This window comes from Cygnus atratus, chromosome 2 (assembly GCF_013377495.2).
Source record: "Cygnus atratus isolate AKBS03 ecotype Queensland, Australia chromosome 2, CAtr_DNAZoo_HiC_assembly, whole genome shotgun sequence".
In the NCBI taxonomy this organism is placed as follows: domain Eukaryota; kingdom Metazoa; phylum Chordata; class Aves; order Anseriformes; family Anatidae; genus Cygnus; species Cygnus atratus.
In genome coordinates, this window is record NC_066363.1 from 93,347,146 (window position 1) to 93,366,711 (window position 19,566).

Sequence of the window (19,566 nt, forward strand, 5' to 3'; positions counted from 1 at the left end):
GGAAAAACTAACATAAACTCCGGCAGATTTTGTGAATTCCTGTATTCTTTTTGTGACAGCATAAGTTGTGTGCAAACCACTGCTTTGTATTATGGCTCAACTGAGAAATGTTTTTACCAGATAAATAAAAAAAAAAAAAGTTCAGTTCAGTTCCTCTACCTTGAAAGCTAAATGAAAGGAGTAAGTCTACCATTCATGGAGGTGGCATAGCATATCACATGTCAGAATTAGAGAGGTATTCTAGAATTGAACCAAAATAAATATGGTATTGATAACACTGCAATTTTCTATGGTCTGATGTGTAACAGCAGACATCTTTCCTGTGAATGTTGTGCTCAAGGTGAAATCAATGTCACATTTTCCTTTTCTTAATGTAAGCTATTTATAGTCACTGTAGCCTTGCAAAGTGAAATTTGACTTATCAAGTGTTTTATCTACATGTGTAAGTCAATTACAGCAACAATATCACTTCAAGTAATGTGAATATTTCTGCAAATTTTAATAATATTATTCTGAATAGTGGAATAATATGGCTGGTTAACTAAACATTGGGTCCTGGCTGTGGCCTTAAATCCACCCATCTAGCACTGCAAACCTAAGTATCCTTTCTTTTGTGTGGAAGGACTTCTTTTTACATTATTTTTCCCATTTCCTTTCCATGCCTCTGTAACAGCTTCAATATAAGACTAGAGACCATATTCACGCTATGGATAGAGACTAGGAATAATAGAAATCGAGTTCTGGAATATATTTTCCATTTCTTCTAGCTGAAGTAAACTGTAAAAACAATGACTTATGTCATTAATCCAGATATCAGGCCAAGACTGTTGCAATCTTGTCTGGCATCAGGAAAAGAATACAGACACAGACACATGATGGAGTCAAAATGGGCCGTGAAGTTATCAAGTTGGTGTTGATCTAACCAGTTTATAGTTACTTTGTGATCTGAAGTCTCTGGAGATCCTCCAGATTTAGAAGAGGGGAGGGCTAAGAGAGTCTCACAGAATTCATATAACATGTTCTGTCTTGTTTTTCCTTTATTTATTTATTTTATTTATTATTATTATTATCATTTTTAACATTTGTTAAGCACTTTTCATCTTCCAATAGTATAAGTAGGAAAAATAGATTTTGCAACAGTTCAGATGAATTGTCCTGATAATTTCCAAAATCTGGTCTGCCTGAACATTTAACAATCACATATGAATACGATTTTTGCAACATTCATATGATTTTAAACCCATCAATGCTTTTCAAAACTAACTGCTTCACATTGTGGGAAGCAACAGCTGCTCAGCTTTTCAGCTTTCTAATAGTATAATTGTGTTATGCCTAAATGCAGGTTAGAGCCACAATTCATAGAATAAAGCAGTGTTCTAGGTCTACCCTCTACTTTTAGAATGTATCAAACTATCTAACTAAATGTCTAGATGCAGCTGCTGCAGTCAACCTCAGGCCTAGAGAGTGAAGAAAAAATAAAATGATTTATTTATTTATAACATGATACAGAGAACACAAATGTATTCACTACAGTAGAAAATCTGACACCACTTCACCTTCATCCACTCCGCCTAAAAAAAAGACAGACAAAAGTTAGCTTAGAAACTTTTACTTGTTTATGTTAGCACAGAGGATTTTCTCACTAGTATGGAGATTTTGTACAGCATCTACTTTGTTCTGCATACTGTTTTCTATCACTGTATGAGAAAACATTAGAAATTGGAGAATTTAGGGTCTTCTGCTTCACAGATCTTGGTGGGGAGAAGAGCACCTGGCCTCAGAAGTAGCACTTAACAGGAACAAACTCACATATTACCAGTCAGAAGAATTATGGTAAGTACATTTGATACAATACCTAGTATACACCTCAACACTCTACCAAACTGAGTCATGCCTGGACAATGTTTGCCACCTGAAATGTACATTACCTGTGCTGTACTGAACAACTTTCAGATTACTCTGATTTGTGAGCTTAGTTCTAGCAGTTGCAATTAGTGAGGTGCTAAGAAACAAGAGGATATAAACTGCCTGGAAGCTCTGAGGCTGCTAAATCTGGGATGTTTTGTTATAACTGATTTCCTTTTGCATATGAGATGAACTGAATGTGGAAAATACATGTTGCAGCTGGTGGTTAAATGCTGCATGCCATCTAGATGGGTAGGTTTCTTATTCCAGCTGATGCCATACCAAGGTTGCCCTCAGAATGGAAAACATTTTTTACATGTGATGAGTTATTATAAGAACAGTAGATAGCTTAAACTAATACAGATAACATAGCTGTTAAGTACTGAGGCAGTAATGATCATTACGGAGCACATTTTCCTCAGTTCTTTTGCAGAAATTCATGAACCTTGACAGCAGTTCACAGAACCTGATGCTTTTTACCATCTGTATTTGTGTTCCTTTTTGACTCTTTCCAAAATCTTTAACACAACAATATTCAAAGTTACATATAAATCCAAATACATTGTAGCAGGACCATAATAGACACTTTAGGATTTATACATCAAATTTATATATCAAACACCACCACATTTCTTGCAAACTAGGCATAAAAATCAAGGCACGCAATTCATGATATGTATTGGATATTGTAGTTCTTAATGTATGAAGACTTGACGGGTGGGAGAGGGAAGTGAAATTTCTGCCATATGATCAACATTTATATGAAATTATGACAGGACCTTTGCTCCATCAGATACTCTGTGCTCAGTTTCCTTTTTTTTTTTTTTTTTTTTTTTTTTCCATGAAGCTGGAAAGGGTGTATTTTTACACAGAATTCTGCCTTGAATTGATATTATAATGATTCTTGTAATTTTGGTCTTTCTCTCTATCTGATCTGATATGTTAGATGTTGACAGTAACTTTGAACATATGTTTCTTCTGTAGATTTTGACAGAGTGCTCTTATTTCCTGTATAATAACAGTTTCAATTTCCTGTTCACCATTTTAGTTTTTCATACAGTGATCAGAGAATAAAATCTTCAGGGAAGACTGAATATGGTTTGATCTTTAAAGATGGCTGATTAATGAAATGATTAAACCCATTCTTCGTACCTATCAGATAATGCTGAAATGATTACACATTCCTCTTCCTTTTTTTTTTTTTTTTTTTTTACCAAAAATGAAAGGATCTAGTTGAGATGATTCTGAGTTTGTAAAAACTTACAAATGCTAACTTCATAGGGGACTACAATTAGCACTACAAAAAAAATCAGTCTATCTTTGTCCATTATAAGATTATGGAAATAGTGGAAAGTTGATTTTTGTGACTCAAATATTGCTGCAAAGTTTTAAAATGTCATTCATACATTTGTCTTTAATTGAAAAGATAATTCCACCAACAGTTTACACTCCAGGAACAGAATAGTCCAGATTTTCATGTATTACAAGCTAAAACAGATCCAATGATGATACTGAAATAATTTGGACACACTGAACTATATATCTAAACCAATAAGCAGTGCTTCTGGGTGGATCTGCTGGATGCCAATATCAACTATGCATGGGGGACTCCTATGGTCTAGCTCTAATGTGGTCTAATGAACTGAACAGTCATCAGCAGCTAAAGCACAGTCAGGTTCCCTTTCAAGTATGACTTATTTTCAAATACTATTTCAACATAACAGTTTATACCTGTGTCATCTCTTCAGTATGAACCAAGGCACCACAAAAAGATGTAATTAGAAGGACACACTTCAGAAAACACTTCTGATTCAAACCACACTGAAAGTGCAGACACATCTCATATAATTCTAGGGAATGTCTCCTGTGTGATTCTGAACAACAGAATCACAGAATGGTTTGGGTTAGAAGGCCTTCTAAAGATCATCTAATTCCATAAACAGGGACACCTCTCACTTGACCAGGTTGCTCAAAGCCCCATCCAACCTGACCTTGAATGCTTCCATGGACAGGACATCCACAACTTCTCTGGGCAACCTGTTTCTGTGCCTCACCACACTGAGTAAAGAATTTCTTCTGAATAAAATCTCTAATTTCTTCTGAATAATATCTCCAATTTAGAGACCAGGATAGCATGCCAGGACAATATCAAATGCTTTGCACAAATCCAGGTAAATGTTGTCAGTTGCCCTTCCCTTATTCATCAATACAGTTAACCCCACTGTAGAAGGTCACCAGATTTGTCAGGCGTGATTTGCCCTTAGTGAAACCACGTTGGCTGTCACCATTCACATCTTTGTTTTTCATGTGCCTTAACATAGTTTCCAGGAGGAAATACTTCTGTACAATACTTCTGTATAAATTCTGAATTAGGATGTCTGCTAAATCAGCCTTCAGCTGTCATTTATAAATTCCCCTCCAGTTAATATTTGTTGGTTCTCTGTATATTTTTATCTACGTAATAGCATTTGTTTAGTATTTTGGCAGTCATTAAGTACTTTACATGCACAGCTCAGAGGTAAGCTTTACACAGTTCTCTGGTAGCCACTAGTGATAATATCTCAGTTGCACATCTTCTGTCTAGCAACTATGATGATGCAACCATAAACCTTGAAGTGAAAGTGAAGACCTCTTCTCCCTACCTGTGGAATGTGACATGATGATTCAGATATCCTAAGAGATGCACAAGGCAGATAAGCAGCAGGAGAGATGTGGCAGTGAATGTTAATTATGTGTAAGTAAGGAAAAAAGAACTATACAGAGTGAAATGGAGTTTAAAAGAACAATTCTCCTCTAGGACGTTATTACTTCTCCTGTGGAAATGAAAAACAACATTTCCACTGGGTACATTTAGAAGTTTCCTGTTTCTAATACAAAATACTTCAGAAAATTCTGAATTTTCAAAGTATGTGTAATCACTTATGTTTAGTCAAGCCAGCCGCATTCTTGGTTAATCACGTTCTTGAGAGTTCAGCCTGACTGTGGCAGACATCCTGCTTTGCAGAATTTAATAAATAACTCTGAATGAATAACTTATTCAACAAATGTAATTTCTTTTACTGTTTGCAGAACATCAGTGAACTAGTGATGATTTTCTGAACTTATTAATTATCTCTATTGATTTGCTGTATATTTTTTAACTTAGTGGACTGATCATGAGCAGTTCCAGTTATGAACATTAGTTACTTGATATTTTAAAAGAAGTTGAGTTTCCCAATACTGATTTTGTACACTATGACAACAGGAGGATATGAATACAGCCAATTAGACTTATATGAACATTTACAGTTTTACAAGAACATCAATTTATCTAGCTTTAAACTCATGACACTTCTATTGTTACTAGGTGAAACAGGATGAAGATGTAGTCACATAAGATCCATGAGAATGCTAGATAAACAACTACCGTTATGAAAAAATGCTTTTAAATATGTGGTTTCAATGTACAATGTGCTCAGTCAAAGACAAACTTCTTACTGGTCAAACTCCACTAAAATCAGGGGTGCTACAGAAAGGAGGAATTTGATCTCCAACACTTAAAGAGTAATGGCAGGGAAGTGGATCAGAGATAAACCAGCAAATACATTTGAGACTCATCCATTGTTTTGTTCTTTCTTATATACTTTTAAACAAGTAGGGGAGAAATGTGGTAATACGCTTTTAGATCCTTATGATTTAAAAACTGATATACTAGAACAGTTCGATGCTTTTTGACATTTTTTCTTTAATATGTTTCTCTAACATTCTGATGTAACTCCTATCATCCTGGTAATATTACTCCTTTTTTAACCCACAGGTTGAAAATTTGTTTTTGCTGTGTTATGACTGCCCACATTCATTGCCTTGAGGTATTTTTTCAAGGAGTACCCCCCCCTTTAAGACTTTAAGTTACAGTTAAATGGCTACAAGGTAAACTTCTTAATATCAGTAGATGTTGTCTAAGGCTTTGGAAAGGCATGTCGTGTCTTTAGCCAAAAGCAGGTGTCCATTTCCTTCAGGTTGGCCCAATATCACATAAAAGTTTCCTAAAAACAGGATTAAAAGGCAACTTTGTTTAAAATCTTCTTCATATTCCTTATGAAAAACATACATTTTCTTTCAAGACTTCTGGTTTAAATTTTTGTCAACTGGAGTTTTTTATGCAACATTTTTTTAAGACATTACTAAACACTTCGAAGGGTCTTCTCTGCTTTAGAGTGTGAGTTTACATACTTCACTACACAATCTGGATAAGCAGTGGTAGGTAAACTTTGAAAACTCACACATAAACATACCTGCCCCCTGCTGAGCACAGGAATTAGCTGGCTATCTGTCTTCGGAGCCAGGATGCTACCATACCTGTAAATGTTGAGGGTAAAACAGAATGGTACCTCATTGGAACTTGTGATGGCAATGAAACCTCCTATTGCATGAAGACTGATCTTTACACTTCTGTTTATAAATCCTGTTGTTTAAAGCTATGTTCTGTTATGAACTCATGTTTATATTTTATCCATCACAACAATGTTAAAAAGTGAGTCATATTTTAATTTTATGTTGTCTTCTTTCTAAGCCATAAAGATAGAAAATTTCAGCTCATTCTGATTTCAGGGTCAGTGTACATGCTATGTAAAGTATATTAATTATTTTCATAAGTTTGCAGGTAACAACATCAGCAATAAAAAAGTTTTCCTGGTACACCTAGTAACACTAAGCAGTAACAAGAACTCTATAAAATCTGTTTTATAGAGGTAAGCACTGAAATTGCTGCTTTGTGTTTAATGGTTCATTTCAAGAATGCTATTCCCTGCATTGTGCTGAACTCACCTCTCCATTATGCAAATTTCAGGTATTTTTGTTTGTGTATGTATGTTTGGTTTGTTTGTTTTTAATTAGGTTACATAACAGGATTTTTGTTTTACAAAAACCATAAGGATTTATTTCTGTAAGCTGGAAAGCTGGTAGTACATCATTGTGACTGAATACTGAACTAATCACTTCAGTTAACTGTCGGCTATCTCTGACAAGAGGGGAACTCAATAAACCATGAATTAGTTCAGAGCTCTATTCAGCTCAATTTGTTGCTGTAAGTTACCTTTTGTGAGTTACAATATCCACTTCCCAACTGAAAAGCTCCTACTAAATCACAGCAGCAGCCAATTTCAGTCATGACCCATGCAGGGCTGCCCTTTTCTTTGTGGTATTCAGCTGTCATTCAAGTCAATTCTTTTCATTAAATATACTGTACCCCAGCCTATGAAGGCCAGTTCAAGAAAAAGCACTGCAACTGCATATTGCTATTAAAAAAGTATGTATATTCATTCTCAACAAACAACAACCAGGGTGTTTATCCTTTTGGAATATTAAATGACAGAAAGTGTACTCTGTCTTGGTGCATATCTGAGCACATCAAATACTATGACTGCTCATTCAAAAGCAGCTAGATGCACAGAAATTTCAATATTCTGAGACCTCATATACTAATCTTGAATATTTTACAAAGTTTTATTTATAAATATATCCCCTTTTGAGAAAAAGAACTCTGCTATTAGATTTTTATATGTGCTTTTTATTCTGGCTGACAATTCAGAAATATTTGGTACTGCATTGCAATAAAATAACAGAGGAGTTATCCTGTGCTTTCGGTGTGACACAACTCATGGGATTTGTCTCTAATCTTTGTTTCTATCTAATGTGGGATATATTTCCAGACATAACTCTACCATCAGCCTAAACAAGTTCAAAATATGGGAAGAATTCATTTTAATTCCCTTCATATGTTATTTAAAAATTGCCATTAAAAATATTTTTGGAAATATCATATGTATGATATGATCCAGTAACATTTTATACTATGAATGGTCCTACACCATATTTAGTGTCTTCATTCAAATATTTCTGATGAAGTTTTGTGTCCTGTACTAGAAGACTGCAGACCAGACGACCAATGTAGCCCTTGTGGGACTGATAAACCATGAATTCCGGAAAAGCTTTAGAGGGATCAGAGCTCTGCCAACCCCTGAAACAGACACATATCTTGTCCTTCTCAGTTAAGTAAAAATAATGTTTTACAACAGAAAATAAGATAAATCCTAATCAAAAGTATAAGAAACATAACCAAAGCAATTGGAGATAAAAGGAATCTATAGAAAGTTTGATCAATTACCAAGTAGTTCAGGACAGATTTATTCACTTGTCTTCTTTCTTTTGATCTGAAAGTAATCTGGCTTCCTGATTATTTTATGCATCCTCCAATGTTAACACTCCAAGAATGAAAATAATAGTGTGGAGCAATAATAAGCATCCATGTTTTTTAGCTTTTGGTGAAGTTTTCTATTGTAAATGCTTTCAAACTTCCTTTATTACAAAAAGTGGTGTGCAGGATGTTCATTTTCCAGAGCAAATTGAAAGAGTATCCTCTGAAAATGAGTATCTGTATTTATTTTTTCTATAGATACATTTCTTAGTATATGTATATTAATTTTGTGATAAAACCTCTTTTTGTAAGTATAATACCATAATTTTCTTAATTCCACTATCCAATAACACTGGTGTGTGTGTGTGTGTTTCCTGTAGTGTTAAAAGCACTTGTATTGAGACTGCTACAAGTACAGGAGTTTTTACTAATGCTCTGTAGTGCTTCCAGTCTTACACTGCCCAGCAATGTGAAGAGCACCACAGCTTTATGCACCTTTAGTTACCTAGAGTTTGTGTGTGTTAATCATGTTGAAGGTCAAATTAGCTTTCTAGACATGAGACTTACCTATACATTTATGTTAGAAAAAGTCTGCAAAAATCTTTCTAAGCAAGTGAACTCTTGAGAGACTGTTCCATTAATGGAGCTGTAGCCTCTCTTCCATATGCTATTTTGTTCATAATTTTTGTTCTTTTTTTCACACTCATGTTTAAACTGAAGCTGGCTGCAGGAGTAGCTGAAGGATTTTAAATACTTGAAGACCTTGCTTGTATGCCAATCTGAGCCATCAGGGTAGCTCACTAATGAAAAAAAAAGAAAAAAAAATATTTTGTGCTTTATATCAAAATAGCCAACAGGACAACATGAAACAGTGCAAATCACTTATTTAACAATGTCTAATAAGGGGAAGAAGTGGGGTACACCTCCACCAGCCTTCACCTAGTGCTGTCAGTCATCACAGAGCAGTTTCAAAGCAGAAAATGCCTCCAGAAGTAAAATGTTTTCACCTCACACACTTTCATTGTCAACAGATTTGCATCTTCCAATGTGCTACTAACTATTCACACAGGCCAGATATGAGATTCAAGTAGGAAGTGAACAATTGTCCAAGGAATTCTTGAATCAAATGAACAGGATGACCAGGAAAAGGAAACAGTGTTCCCCAAAAAGCCTTCCTGGGGCATCCTAGAGGCATTCATATTATAAACCATGTCTTTTGAGCACTTAGGTCCAAAGACACAGCAATGAAGCACGTAAGAAAGGAAAGCACAGACCTTTCATTCACAATGTCCATAGGAAAAAAAGACTCAAAGTATAGCTTAGTTGGTTCAATTACACACAATTTTGCACTTTAAATAGTGCAGTGAATGGTGCTAGAAGCCAGGAGGGCTGTCTGGAAACTTGCAGAACTTGACTTGTCCTGACTGGCACTGTTTTCCTTAACAGCAAGGGATGTAAAAAACAGTGGTGCTGGCAGATTGCAATCTCACTGATTTCACGATCAGGGAGTACTACAAAATATCTCAATGTATGATATTTTCAGGTAGGAAAATGCAGTTGTTTACTTTAGAAGCCCAAGTGAAGTATTTGCAAGAAACTGTGTCATACAGCAAAGGGGGACAAGCACTTTGCTATGTGCAGTGACATGGGGTTGTTGTCTTTTCATAGACTTCACTTTGCTAACATTGATTGACCCAGCACTAAGTTAGCTGAAGTGCTTGCATGCTTGTTTGAAGTTAATAGTGTTCATGTTTTGCTGTGTGCTCCTTTCTATCAGTTCTGCTAATTAGCTGCTTGGGACTTCACTGTATTGCTTTGCCTTCTGTAAAGAATTATTTTGCCTTTTTTTTTTTTTTTAATAACTTAAAAAAAAAATATATATATTTTTAAAAGTTTAGCTTTAGTGGTGGTAGCAAGGGTTTGACTGTTAGTACACAAGTACTTCCCTCACAATATAGTAGACACTTGACCCTTTCTGGAAGGATCATTGATCTGAACTGAGTATGACTACATGAGTACATGACTACATATATATCTATCGTGTGTGTGTATATATATATATATACATAAATATATATATATATGTACAATGATTTCTTCTCAAGAGCAATACAAGCAAACCATCCTGGTCTGTGGTGAGTCTAGAAACATAAATTTACCATTGTGTTTATCTAGATAACAAAGTACACAAAGTACACCATAAAATCCTAATATATACTATGATCTCTCAACCATCCCACTGTGTTTACTCTTTGATTTTTTCTCGACTTTGTCAGTGCAGATGTTCCTGAAAGAGAAGAGAGTTCAACTCAAACTTCTATTCCAAATACTGCTTGTATGTTTGCTGTTATAAAACTTTTGCCAAAAATCTCATAAAGAGGTCCTCTAGCAGAATATGGAGGCCAGCTCTTTTCTCCTCTTTTCTTGCTTTCTTCAGTGAAAGTGCAAGCCACAATGTTGATTACTTTAAACCAAGTCTCTTTCTTAATTAAATTTTAAATACATTGCAAAAAGTAGAAATTTATTCGTGAGGGAAAAAAAAAAAAATTCCTTTTCCTCCCTGGCAGCCTAGAGCTCAGTATTTAAAAAATGTTTTGGGGAGAGGTGAGATGTGATTTTAGCTGAGAACTACATTTAGATGTGCCATTTTCTGTAGCCACTGTCTGAGTACGTAAAGCTATTCTTGTCTTAGAGGGGCTTCTACTTTTGCCACACTTTGGAAGGGAACAGGGTCTGACACTGCCTTTGTGCAGGGGCTTACTGATTATGTGATAACAGAATCACAGAATCACAGAATCATCTAGGTTGGAAGAGACCTCCAAGATCACCTAGTCCAACCTCTGACCTAACACTAACAAGTCCTCCACTAAACCATATCACTAAGCTCTACATCTAAACGTCTTTTAAAGACCTCCAGGGATGGTGACTCAACCACTTCCCTGGGCAGCCTATTCCAATGCCTAACAACCCTTTCAGTAAAGAAGTTCTTCCTAATATCCAACCTAAACCTCCCCTGGTGCAACTTTAGCCCATTCCCCCTTGTCCTGTCATCAGGCATGTGGGAGAACAGACCAACCCCCACCTCGCTACAGTCTCCTTTAAGGTATCTATAGAGTGTGATAAGGTCACCCCTGAGCCTCCTCTTCTCCAGGCTGAACAAGCCCAGCTCCCTCAGCCACTCCTCATAAGACTTTTTCTCCAGACCCCTCACCAGTTTCGTTGCCCTTCTCTGGACTCGCTCGAGCACCTCCATGTCCTTCTTGTAGCGAGGGGCCCAAAACTGAACACAGTACTCGAGGTGCGGCCTCACCAGAGCCGAGTACAGGGGCACAATCACTTCCCTAGACCTGCTGGCCACACTTGTTTCTTATACAAGCCAGGATGCTGTTGGCCTTCTTGGCCACCTGAGCACACTGCTGGCTCATATTCAGCCGACTATCAACCAATACTCCCAGGTCCTTCTCGGCCAGGCAGCTTTCCAGCCACTCATCTCCCAGCCTGTAGCTCTGCTTGGGGTTGTTGCGCCCCAGGTGCAGGACCCGGCACTTGGCCTTGTTGAACTTCATACAGTTGACCTCAGCCCATCGGTCCAGCCTATCCAGATCCTGCTGCAGAGCCTTCCTACCCTCGAGCAGATCAACACATGCACCTAACTTGGTGTCGTCTGCAAACTTACTGAGGGTGCACTGGACGCCCTCATCCAGATCATCGATAAAGATATTAAAGAGAACTGGCCCCAGTACTGAGCCCTGGGGGACTCCACTAGTGACCAGCTTCCAACTGGATTAGACTCCATAAACCACAACTCTTTGGGCCTGGCTACCCAGCCAGTTTCTAACCCAACGAAGTGTACACCATTCCAAGCCATGAGCAGCCAGTTTCTTGATGAGAATGTTGTGGGAATGTTTCTTGATGAGAATGTTGTGGGAAAAGGTGTCAAAAGCCTTATTGAAATCAAGGTAGACCACATCCACAGCTCTTCCCTCATCCACTAAGCACGTCACTTTGTCATAGAAGGAGATCAGGTTCGTCAAGCAGGACCTACCTTTCATAAACCCATGCTGACTGGGTAGCAACATAGACCTCTGGGTAGCAACAACATAGACCTCTAGGTCTTATGATTTATTTCTATTTCCATTATTCCTTTTTTTTTTTTTTTTGAAATAAATAAAATAATATTGGAAAAACCTTGGTAAGACTTTACAGGAGTCATAACATGTAGTAGTTAGAGTACTCCTCAGGACTGTGTTTTCCATCTATTTATTTAGAGGACCAACTGTGGTTCTGCAGTTTATGCAGGCATTTTACTGGGCTTCACCAGATTGCTTCCTATGGCCTTCTTCCTTTGCATTTTCTCAAGCAGAGTAGGTTTATCAGATTTTTATCTGTTTGGCTGTGCATGGATGACCTGTGTGGACTCCTTTTAGTTTACATTACATCAGATAAGGCTTAAAAGAGCCAGAGAGATCTACTGTGTCACACAAAACATGTTCCCTCTGTATTCACTTTGCTTTACTGCAAGCCCTCTCTGAATAACATCTTTCTTTTATCTATGAAGCTGACAAACTAACAAGAGCACTGGCACTACCATAATGAAATTAAGCAGAAATATTGAGTCTCAAACATTTGAAGAATTTAAAAGACAAGAACAACAAATCAAGTTTGAAAAAAACTCAAAAACAATTATTTTTGTTTGTTTGTTTGTTTATTTCCTACAGGCATCTAGGCATCTATAACATATTCTGTAGGATAAACACAAACTTTCACAGGGAAAGAACTCTTCCAAAAAATTCTAGTAGATTGTTTTGATTTTTTTTAAAGGGGAGATTGGGAAAATCAAGATTTAAAAAAATAAAATTGTGCTGAGCATCAGGGCTAAAGAGAGTTTCCATCAGTCTAATATTTTCTTTTGAATGCATGAAAGACTAATGAGAGCAAAGGGCGGTTGTTCTTTTCTTTGGAATACATGTATGATTTCAAATAAATAAAGATGCTTAGCAAATGGAAAGATGAGTATGTCTGCACATTTTGAAAGAGTAATTCATGACAATACTCTAACTCTTATTATACAACCTGAGTTCACACAAAGTATGCATTTAAACATGAAAAGTGTATGGGTATTTTTAGATATTCAAGACTTTTCAATGGATCATAAAAACCAGAATACGTTCAGAAGTGAGTTACTCTCTGGAAATTAACTATGATATTTTCCATAAGAGTAAATAATCCACATTTTTATCATTATAAATTTTTCTTTCATGGTGCATTATTTAGGTTGTTATGTTTGGTCTAGATACAGCAGACAAATGAGCATGTTGCATACTTGTAGAGCTGTTTCAAGAAAAATTAGAAAAAGTTGCTTCTTTAGTTTTAGATGACATGTTCCTTCCTTGGGTACTTCTTTCTCACAAATTTAACCACAAAATAATCTAATGAATTTAAAAGCTACAGAAGTTATGGTGGTTTGTACTAAGCCTATTTCTACCATGTTTTCAGTCTGTAATGACAGATTATGTAGATATTTTTTTCTGTCTTTCAGAGTAAGAGCATTTATTTGACTAAGCAGTTGTGATACAAAAGTTCCGAATTCCATGAAAATTCCAAAAGGCAGTTTGAGACCCTTTCTTTGGTGTATTTTCAGGCCAATATTGATATAATCAACTTATTCTCCAAAACAAGACTTCCAATACTCTTTCTGTCTTTACATCTTAAATAGTTTCCCAGTAAAGCCATATCTATACTTCATTTTAATATTTTTCCAGCAATAGATTGAGAACAATGAGGCAGCTGTAGCACGCAGATGTTGATGTTTGAAAGGACTCCCTCAATGCCTCGAAGTTGTTCTTTTTTACCTTCTTCACCATGAGTGAATATTTGTGGCTATTTGGTTGATATGGGGTTAGCATTCTTGCAGACCTCATTTTGTGACTGCTGAAAATGTATTTTTTAGTGTGACTTTCAAGGTCAATATAGTTTACGTTTGTATCTCTGTGAATGGAATTTATGTTTAAGCCAACTAAAACCTATTGATAAGAATGCAGAATCCTTTCTGTCAAGTTCTGCTTCAACTGGACTTGGAAAAGACTGTTTCTGGGACCAGGCTTCCTACATGATAATCTTGCTCAGATTCATGAGTAAATTTACTCTCAATTGTGGAAACAAGCGAACTCATAGAAAAAGATTCACCAGTTCTCTATAAATATGTCCCATTATGTTCCTATACCTAATGGCACATTGTATCTTCAGCTTTGTTAAATCTTTTAATTAAAGCAAGTTAACAAAGCCTAAGAAAAATAAATGAAACTACTCACAAGGAAATTAAATTGAGAAGCTAAGCTCATTTATAATTATTGTATTTCAATTAGGCTTTACTAGGTATGGGTGAAAGGAGAGATAAAAAGAAACTACTATGATGTCTGGGTTTCATAAATATTCCTAGTGTCCTGTTTGTAAAGTCCACAATATTTATGATAACAGCGTATGACATGCAAGCTTTTTCATGCCAATTACTATAATGAAAAATTCAGTCATAGTGCTACATCACAATGAGTCAGGATTTGACCCCTAGGTTTTGTAAAGTTTCATAGAATCATATAACCATAGAATATCCCAAGTTGGAAGGGACCTACAACAATCATCAAGTCAATCTCCTGACTCCACAAAGAACCACCCCAAAATCCAACCACATGTCTGAGTGTTGTCCAAACACTTTTTGAACTCTGACAGGCTTGGTGCCGTGACCATTTCCCTGGGGAGCCTGTTCCAGTGCCTGACCACCCTCTGGTGAAGAAACCTGTCCTAACATACAGCCTGAACCTCCCCTGTCACATCTTCATGTCGTTCCCCTTGGACCTATTGCTGGTCATCAGAGAGAAGAAATCAGCACCCATCCCTCTGTTCCCCTCATGAAGAAGCTGTAGACCATGATGAGGTCTCCCCTCTTGCATCCTCCTCTCTAGGCTGAACAAACCAAGAGTCCTCAGTTGCTCCTCATACATTTTCCCCTCTAGACCCTTCATCATCTTAGTTGCCCTCCTTTGGAGACTCTCTGATAATTTTATGTCCTTATATTTTGGTGCCCAAAACTGCACACAGTACTCAAGGTGAGGCTGTACCAGCACAGAGCTGAGCGGGACAATCAGTTTCCTCAACTGACTAGCAACGTTGCGCCTGAGGTACTCCAGGATACAGCCGGCCCTTTTGGCTGCCAGGGTACACTGCTGATTCATGTTCAACTTGCTGTCGACCAGAACTCCCAGATACCTCTTGTCCCCCAGTCTGTACATATACCCAGGGCTGCCCTGCCCCAGGTACAGAATCTAACACTTGCTCTTGTTAATTTCATGCAGCTCGTGATTGTCCAGCCCTCTAATTTGTCAAGATCTCTCTACAACGCTTTTCCACCCCTGAGGGAGTCAACAGTTCCTCCTAATGTAGCATCATCTTCAAGCTTTCTTAGTATACATTCAAGTCCTGCATCTATACAATTTACAAAAACATTGAAGTGAAGTGGCCCCAAAATGGAGCCCTGGGGAACCCCGCTAGTAACTGGTAATCACCCTGATGTAACGCCATTTATTATATCCCTTTGAGCCTGACACATCAACCAATTGTTTACCTATTATATTATGTATTTGTCTAGCTGTATGCTGAATATTTTGTCCAGGATACTGTGAGAAACAATACCAAAAGCTTTGCTGAAATCCCAAAAGATTACTTCTAGTGACTTCCCATGATAAAATAGATGGGTAACCTTGTCATTAAAGGAAATTTAGTTAGTTAGACATGACTTTCCCCTTATAAACTCATCCTGTTTATGACTGATGACTACATTGTTTTTCAAGTGTTGTTCAATAACTCCCAAAATAATCTTCTCCATAATTTTACCAGGCACTGAAGTGAGACTGATAGGCCTGTAAATACCAGATTCTTCTTTTTTTTCTTTCTAGAAAACTGGGACGATGTTTACCAATTTCCAGCCAACTAGAACCTCTCCAGATCCCCAAGACCATTGAAAAAAAAAAAATGAGAGAAGTCTCAGCAACATCAGCCAGCTTTTTCAGTAAACTACGTTTGCTGCATTGCGCTAAACAGAAGTACAACTACTCATTGCTCTGATTCACAGATTCTATAGAATTTCTAGCTAGTCAGAAGTTCTGACTTAGGTTATAAAATTTTATCAGATGATTCCTACACTAGGTCCAAATTTTTAGCTGGATTAGAACATTTTTATTAGATAACAAAAGCGTGCCTTATTTCTCACCAATATTTACCAAACTTTTGCTGCCAGTTTTTCCAACTTACTGTTTTCTGCTTTTAATTTAAGGAGTCATGAAACACCAGAAATCTAGTGATGCAGAACTGCCAGGAACCTAGTCACCTCCTCACATTCTTATGCAACCATATGGTTTCATTATACACTATCTTCCATTTGGAACAGACACACTTTCCTAAGTTACAATAATTTTTAAAATAATTAGCAACAAATTGCCAGACAAAGAATTAGTGACAGACATTTTAAAACTAAATCTATTTTTCCATCCAAACTTTCTAACTGTAAAGATCAAATATGTTCCAATAATCCTTGATAATTTTCTTTGTGAATATTTAAAATCTGTTAAGGTAATGCTTTTTACAAGTGTGCTCCTTTCTTAAAGAATCTGAAAATACCCACTAATTTTTTATAAGGGTGACCCTAGATGAAAAAAAATAATGATGTACATGTGCGCTTACTGAAAAGAGATTGGAAAGCTGGTAGATAATACTGCACATTTTTCATCATATTGTTATTATATCATTAAAAAAAAATAAAAATCTTTATCATCAAGTCATTGACTTATTTCCTCTGTGAGGGAAGAGCACTGAGTGATTCACTCAGGTTGTTTAGGTGAATTAGTTCTAATGGATTTTTGTATATTTGTTTTTTGTTTGTTAAATTCTCTCACCACCAGGAAATAAACTCATCACTTAATCTGGAAACCCAAAAGCAACTTTCAGGAATGTTTTATGTAGGCAAAGTTATTATACTACTTATCTGATCACAATACTCCGGGAAAGAAAACAATGGCATAAAAGTAGCTTTTATAATAGAGGCCATGGTTGAGATTTGACTTCAAAAAGCTACATTACCAGGCCTAAGATCAAGTGTGTATTTATCACTCACCTTCTTCCTAGTGTTCCCCACTCCATAGGACTGGAGTGGAATCCCAGTGTCAATTTTTCAGAAGAAATTGTTGGACAGGTTTAACCTTTGCTAAAAATGCTACCCAAGTGTTTGCTAGTGGTTTCTTGTCCTCTGTGGCAGCCATGACACTATCCTAGGCAGCTTCTTCCTCCACTTGTACAAAATAATTGGTTATATCCAGATATGCTTTGTGTCACAGTGAGTCTAATATTCACACCAACTCAAGATAGTCAAGCTCTCTCATCTCCCAAAATGTTTTGATATATTAAAGGTAAAACACAGCCCTAGAGGACTACTGTAAAGCTTAGTATTTTTGTGAAATGACTCATAAATATAATTGTTGTTGACATATAGTAAATGTCACATATTCTGGTCATGTGTCTTACTCTAACTTACTTCCATGAGATGAGAGTAACTTACATAAATGTGAAACAGAAATTCAGTCCAGGCTGAACTGAGAATATCACAGGGGGTAATGTATTCCTGAATTATCTGCATCAGGCAGATGATAAAACTTCATCGGGGTGATGAAGTTTTGCTTCTGACCGGTCATTGATTTTCCTAAGACTCCCGCAAGGTGAAGATGTGTTCTGTAGTTTGAGGATATGTACAGCCTGACCAGCTGAAATTGTGGACTTTATTTCTTTGTGAGAACTCAGTAGTCTTCACAATAGTGATTTTTCAGTCTGTATCTTATTTCATATTGATTAAGTGGAAGTTGGTGTCATAACTAGCTCATGGCCTTGAGGTACAAAAATATAGTGGGCATGCTCTGTGTTTAGGTATTTTAAGTATTATTGTTCTTAGCTGGTTATTAAAGCTGTGACAGTTTAAGTCACTTAACTTTGCATTGAGGTGGGTGAGAACCTATACCAGTGTTTTCTGCATTTTAACCGATAAGCAGAAATCCCTTAAACTGGCCTAAACTGATCTGCTCACTCCAGATCAGAGTACCAACCACAGTCCCCCCTTTATGAGAGAATTGAATTCACCACTTCCAAAAGGAAAAAAGGAAATAAAGTAAGATCTGACTTTTCTTCCTATGAGTTTCCAGAAAGCTTGTCAGAATTTCTGATTCATTGTGTTTATCATTTTAATATTCAGTTTGCATTAACTTACAATACTTTTCTGTCTATGCTGTAATCAACTGTTGAAATCAATGGCAGTAATAATGATACATGATGATACAGAACTAAGAGAATAATCAGGGATATTCAGTACTGGACATATTTATAGATGGCTAATAAATATATTCTTATGTATCAATATTATCAAATGTCTGTTCTTTATTAATATAAAGATTACTGTTTGCTTTCCCATGCATTTTTTTTCATAATGTATTATATGTAACAATAATTAGAACTGATGTTACATCATACATAACTTTACATGTAATACATTCTTCATCTCTTCAAAGTGCAAAGTACATTAAATATTTTTAAAATATTCTCTTGTTCTAAGGGATTAACTATATCTTTATTCTCATATTATTTACTACTCATTTCTTCAGTAAGTGGAATGAGCACTGATTCCTCAAGTGTCTAAATGCCATTGAAGTCACTGAAATTCCATTGAAGTCACTGCCGCGGCACACAAGTTTCTGCTACAGGCACACATTATAAAAGAATGGGCGAGGAAAGCTCTGCTCAGACAACTTACAGCTGATACAGCATTGCTGTATGCTGGAGAGAAGAAATACAGAGAAGAGCTGGTTTAACATACCAGCCACCAAACTAGGCCCAGTTTAAATCTCCCCTCCCCCAGTTCTCTCCCTTTGTTAGATTCACACATTCTGCTTTTCCAATTGCTTTAGCCCGAAGCAGTTGACATTTACCCCAGCTAGATAATCGAGGAATAACATTTGCGTTACAGTTTAACATGACCTCTGCCTCTACAGCTCTTTTTAGATTACCTTCCAAAAATAAAAAATAAAAAAATAAAAATAAAAAAAGAAAAAAGAAATGGTTGCTGACACTGTAGTGAGGCAGGAGGTGTTAAAAAAATAAAAAAAAATAAAAAGAGAGAGAGAGAGAGAAGCTTATTATTGCAGTGGCACAGTCAATGTCATGAGAAGCTGCTCTGCCCTTTTCAGTTGTGGGTGAGCAACTATTAAGGAAAAGGTATTAAAAGGAGGAACAACTGTGATGCGAGGGACACACAGGTTAAGCTAAAAGCAAAGGTTAATGGATTGACTGTTACCTGTGTATGAGGCTTAATGTTGGTCTATACACAAGAGAATTGCTTCTAGCTTGTATTTTTTTCATGAAACTAAATTAAAGGACTAATTTATTCCAGCATAGAA

The 19,566-nt window shown here is 36.5% G+C and overlaps 1 long non-coding RNA gene across 5 annotated transcripts in view; it reads right to left on the reverse strand.

Moving 5' to 3' along the window:
- Positions 1–1,465: 1,465 nt before the first annotated feature.
- Positions 1,466–19,566, reverse strand: part of LOC118249993 (uncharacterized) — a 106,291-nt gene continuing 88,190 nt past the window's right edge. For all 5 annotated transcript variants that reach the window (XR_007707855.1, XR_007707856.1, XR_004779266.2 and 2 more), the window contains one exon: positions 1,466–1,571. This is a non-coding gene — a long non-coding RNA (uncharacterized LOC118249993). The remainder of the gene's footprint in view (positions 1,572–19,566) is intronic.